At 59.8% G+C, this 5,646-nt stretch overlaps 1 long non-coding RNA gene across 1 annotated transcript; it reads right to left on the reverse strand.

Annotated features, from left to right (window-relative positions):
• Positions 1 to 272: 272 nt before the first annotated feature.
• On the reverse strand, positions 273 to 4,833 carry LOC102240669. The gene is made up of 3 exons (XR_314248.2): positions 2,350 to 4,833; positions 1,558 to 1,705; positions 273 to 660 (listed from the first exon to the last, which is right to left on the reverse strand). It is a non-coding gene; the product is annotated as an uncharacterized LOC102240669 (long non-coding RNA).
• Positions 4,834 to 5,646: the final 813 nt, after the last annotated feature.

Raw genomic sequence — 5,646 nt, forward strand, 5'->3', positions numbered from 1 at the left:
CCCTGGGCCCTGGCCTCGGCCCCCGGTGGGAGGAGTGACGCCAGCGGCTGGGGGAGTCATCTCAGACTTCAGACCGCCAGGAAGCTTGTCTTTGTATGGCCCTCGCTTCCACCTGGAAATGTGGGCGCACGGGCAGGGGGGCGCCGCAGGGAGCCCCGGCCTTTGGAAGATGCCCCCTGCCGAGGGCCCCTCCTGAAGGCCCGGGACCTTTGTCTTTCAAGCTCCCACGTACAGCCATCTCCGAACACAGACACACACGAAGAGATTGCGTTCTTTTATCTTGTGGGTTTATTATTCAAATAGGCTGACAACAGTCCGAGGGGCTGAAAAGGCGGAGCGGGACCCCTCTGTCCTTCCCGGTCGGGGGTCGGTGGCTCTTTCATTGGAGTTTGTCACTCAGGACGCCTCCCCGCGCCCTGGGTCCTCCCCATGCCCACAGTCCTCCCCGGTCCACAGAGAAGTCCGGCCTGTCCCACACGGAGGGACCGCCCTTGGCGCTCAGTCAGGTCCTTGAAGCGGTGGCTGTGGGGCCTGTCTTCCTGGTGAGGCGGGAGAAGGCGCTGGTCTGGCCGCTGTGCGGTCCCATCTCCAGGAGCGGGGGCCACTGTGGAGTCCAATGGAGCAGGAGATGGGAGGAGCGGGCTCGGAGCAAGCAGGGCCCTGCGAGGGAGGCAAGACAGGACAGCGTCAGAAGGACCCAGTGTTTGCCTGGGGCCCCCCAGCAGCACCCCATTCTTATCACAGGGCCCAGCTGACGGGTCAGAGCGACACGGGCAAGCCCCCCACTTCCCTCTGCCTCAGTTTCCTCACCGGGCACCCACCATCCTGGACAGAAAGTCGATGCAGACACCGGGCCCTCGGGGTCTCAGGCAGACCTCCCCTCTTTGCCTTCCTCCCCTTCCTCTTCCCACCACCCCGCGCCCCACTCAGACCCCACCCCATCCTATTTTTCCTGGCTAAAACCTGCCACAGACACCATCACACCCGGGAAGAGATAAATAAATAAAAGAAAAACAACCTCAACTGTGAAAAGCGGTCCAAATCTGAAAATGTTCCGGCCTGAGTTAATTACACTTTAAATTGGCATGTTTACTGATCGGGGATTTCAAGTTAACAGAGACACCCCCCCCCCAACTGTTAGTACAGTAAAACTCAGCAGGCTGGCGGGCTCCCCCAGGCCTTGGCAGGCCCCGCCGCTCCCCTGCCAACAACGAGCATAACAGAAACATCTATTTTCGAGCGTTAGAGAAACGAAGCTCTCACAGATGGCGAGAGCCGCACCCTGGACGGTTTCCCACCCGCAGGCTCCGTGCCCCCCTCAGCGGTGTCCTGCCCCAGGGAAGGCCATGTGGGGTGGGCATGGAGCTCTGGCTGGGGCAGGAGGTCCCGTTTCGGTCAGTCATTCACTCCACAAACGCTGTTTGGAGCCCAGAGTCAAGTGGCATCGGCCCTAAGAACAGGGTTGGCTCTCCCTAGAGCCTGCGTACCCCAGGCAAACCCCTCTCTGCTCCAGGCCCACATGGGAAGAGCCTAGTGGTCCCCCTGACAGGCACTTACCAGACCCAAGGATGATCCGGGGTCAGGCCGGGCTCCCAGCCCAGGTCTCTCAGGCAGAAGTGGTCTGGTCTAGCTTTCGGCTCATGGCTGGGATCTACGGAAGGCTCCACCCATGGGATGTCCCTGCCAAGTGTCCGGTCCCGTGTGCCTGCGAAGAGAAGACAAGGCCCGTGAGCATGGCTCGGCACCTTCCCTGGGCTAGCTTCCGTCCCGGGCACAGGGGCCCCAAAGGTGCCCCTGGAGGCTAGCAGGGAGGTAGACACCTGTTGATCACAGGGTCATAGGGCTGACATCTGACTGCGGGTTGAGGCTGTTTGTGTGTATTGGGGTGGATCAGGAAGGCTTCCTGTAGGAGGCGGCACTGGGGCAGAGTCCGAGAGGGTGATGAGGGAGGGGCAGTCCAGGCAGGGGTGCAGCTTGAACAAAGGCATGGGAATAGGTATGAAAACAACAAATGAGGGCACGAGGTGGGCTTTCAGATGTCCCCCTGCCTCGGGATCATGCCAGGAGGATGCAGGGTCCCATGTGGGTCCTGCGGCCATAATGGCACCAAAGTCCTGCCCGGGCTGGTCACGTGGCCCTGTGTGGCTCCTGTCCTCTCTGCCTCTCAAACCAGGGCCTCAGGATGGACCTGCCTTCTCAGCCAGTTGGCCTGCCCTTCCCCAGGGTCCCCCCCTCCCCCACCAGCCCTGCACTGTCTGTGTTACGGGTGGTACGGCTGCGCGTGTGCGGGCCCCTTCCACATCGCTGGATAATGAGAAAATGATGAACGAGCCTCCATCACGCCCTTACTTCCTGGCCCTCGAGCCTGTCCACCGGTGACAAATGGCACCTCTCCCTCCGCAGGGTCCTTCCTGGACTGCAGAGCCTTGGTGGAGATTTATGTCCATCTTCCCTGAATTCTTCTTCGTTTCTCTGCTTCTCTATTCCCTCCAAGAGCACACTGTTATTTATTCATTCCACAAACGTCCTCCCGGGGCCTCCTGGGGATAAAGAGATCCGATTCAATATACCCTCACATCTTGAACACCTACTTTGTGCTGGTGTCTGTGGCCAGCTTTGAGCCAGGCATTAGCTGAGCACCTACTATGAGCCGGCCCTACAGTCAAAGCCATGGCTTCCAGAAGCTCTACGGCAGGGTGGCAGTGAACATTCAGGTACTGAATCCCACGTGCTGACCTTAGCCCTGGGTGCCAAGTCACCCTGGTTTTTACAAGGAAGGAACATGCCTATTTGCCAGGTGTGTGGACCGAGGCCGGATCTGTGCGGTGCCCTGGAGGTGGCCCCAGTCACCTCCGTCCCTGCCACTGTGAGGAGACATTTCCATTCAGCCTGGCGGATGAGCGAGGCCCTTTGTTTATTTTCTTTCATCCTCAAACAGTAGATAAACCAGTAATTTGGCTTTTAATGAAATTCTGCGCAGAGCAGCACGGGGTCACCCTCTTCGGGTTTAAAATGAGTTTGGGACATGCAGGCTGCCGAGCGCCTGGTCCCCTGGGCTGACATCTGTCTCACGCATGACTCCCAGGTGGGGGCTGATGTACCCCACGCTCCGCCTGGGTGGTGGCCTGGGAGACCCGGGGGGCACCGTGCTTTTTATTGCTGCGGCGTGGGGATGGATACATTGGAGCTGTTAAATAAGGCTGATGTTGCCTCCCGCCCCCCCGCACTCATTTAATATATTCCAAAGATGTGTGGATGCATTAACAGCAATTTTCGTCTCCAAATGTCCCCATTTAGTCAGTTCCATGCATAAAATATTAGCTCTGACACCGGGCTCCTGCCTGTTGCAGATGGAGTTCCCCAGAGAACGGATTGGCTGGGATGTTGGGGGCTCCACTGGTTGTCTGCTGGGTTATACTGGGACTCGCCACTCCCTTCGGGATCCCCTGGAAAGTGGACAGGAAGCCCAGGCCCACCTGACCGATCCCTGTGGCAGCCGGCCTCAGGCTCTCCAATGACACCTGGGAGGGGCAGAAAAGGGGGAAAACCGGACAGCTTTGAACAAATGGGAAGAATTTCTAAGAGCTGATTACCATATGCTCACGCTCCTCACCACACCTCAGCGTGGGGATGGATACAGAAAGTGCCCTCTGCGCAGGGCGCTTTCCCAGGGCTGAACCTGAGAGGCCCCGGAGGTCCTGAGTTCCTTAGTCAGGGAACAAACACTCATAGTTGCTCTACCCTGAGCCTGGCCTGTGCCCGGTGGCAGGGGACACAGCAGGGACAGGACAACTTCCTGCCCTGAGACCTGAGAGACCTTGCAGTCTGCTAGGGGTGGCAGTAAGCAGGGACGATACAGTGATGGGCAGCCGGTGAGTCTCAACCCCACCCCCCCCAGAAAGGGCTCCCTGAGGCCCAGGCCACCAGGAACAAATACCAAATGGCCTTCCTCCGCCTTTGGAGGTGCTCTAGTGGTTCGCCTTTCCAGAACCCTCTCTACCACAAGGTGACCTTGATGTGGTCTGGGCAGGGCCGGGCTAGGGGAGGGTGGGGCTGCCCAGCGCAGGGGACCCTCCCTCTTCCCCCCCGCCGCCCCCCACCCCCCGAGCACCCATGTCTGCAGCCAGGGGCTCTGGAGCCAGGGAGACCACTCCGTGTGCTTTAAGGAGCCCTCCGCACAGGATGGAGCTGGAAAATTAATAGACCAGGTGGCCCAGGTCCGACGCCAGGGCCTTGGGACCCCGACGCAGAGGCTTCCGCCACCTGCGGGGTCAGCACTCGAAGGGAAGGTCGTCCCCGGTGGGATTCGATACCGGAAAGAGGTTGACTGTATAATATTCATCGTATAGACAGTGAACACCTCACAGGCAACCTCTGTCAGGTACCAGGCGCAGAGCATCCCGACGGAGGCTTCTTCCTCGTGCGGCAGCCCCGCCACCCGCTGCCATGGGATGGCCCAGTTCCATGGGATGCGAGTGGGCACATGCTGGGCCCTCCTGGGCCAGTGGTCGTGCAGGAGGCATGCGAGGCGGGATGGATACTAAAGAGGTCGACTGTGTATTGTGCGTCAGGAAGCATGCGAACGCTCACGCACAGCAAGCAGCCCCCCGCTCTTCCCCGAGGCTAAGCCCGCCGGGCGTCTCCGAGGCAGAGGGATGAGAGGTGCGGGCCATGCACGTGTCCCCGCGGAGGGACACCCTACAGAGGGGCAGCTGCCCGCCCACGGAGGGCCCTCCGGGAGCCCTCTGACTAGTGGCCCTGGCATGGAAAACAGACTGAGCATGCATCATTCTTCACACATGAAGAAATATGCTGCATGCCCGGACTCCCCCACGCACCCCTCCCGCCTGCTCCCCAAGGTCCGGGAGCCCCCAGGTAGCTCTCCCAGGATGGATTCGGCGAGACCTGTCAGCACGGATGAGAGAAGTCACACGCGGAGCCCATGCAGTCACGTACCCCGCAGGAGGCCAGCCTCGGGCCTGGCCCTGCACGCGAGTAGGTGGTACTGAAAATAGGCCATCTGTGTTATATTCGTCATTAATAAAGCGAACTCATCACAGACAACCTCTCCTCAAGTACCCAGAGTGATGATGCCGATTCAGAGCCGTGGCCGTGGCTGTGGCCACCGCAGCACCGCTGGTCGCCTCCGGGAGCAGCCCTGAGGGTGAACCAGACACCACAGGTGAGAGGACACAGCGCAGGCCGCATGCCCACCCTGCCCCGCCCAGGTCTCCCTCCCACCTTCGGGGCAGTGGCACAGAGGGCCCTCCCCACTCCTACCCCCACAGGGCTCCATCTCCGAGAGGTCCTCCGAGGTGCGATTTGATACTGAGAAAAGATCAACCATGTATTATTCGAAGTCAAGAAAGCGAATATAACACGGTCGATCTCCCTTCAGGTACCAGCAGAGGTTAGTGGACCAGGTGAAGTACATTAGAAACAATTACTTTCCAACTGGTCGACCACCCATCCTGTACCCCAGAGCGGCGCCGATACCGACGTTCTTCCCCGAGGTGCCGTGGCCTCCCGGACGGCCTCTCTGCTGCAATGCGATACCGAAAAGGGGTTCACCGAGCAACATTCGTCGTCTGGATGCAAAGTTGCTCGGGTAACCTCTCCCCAAGTACCATGGACGCTCAGATGCTC

This window comes from Myotis brandtii, unplaced genomic scaffold, assembly GCF_000412655.1.
Source record: "Myotis brandtii unplaced genomic scaffold, ASM41265v1 scaffold535, whole genome shotgun sequence".
In the NCBI taxonomy this organism is placed as follows: Eukaryota; Metazoa; Chordata; class Mammalia; order Chiroptera; family Vespertilionidae; genus Myotis; species Myotis brandtii.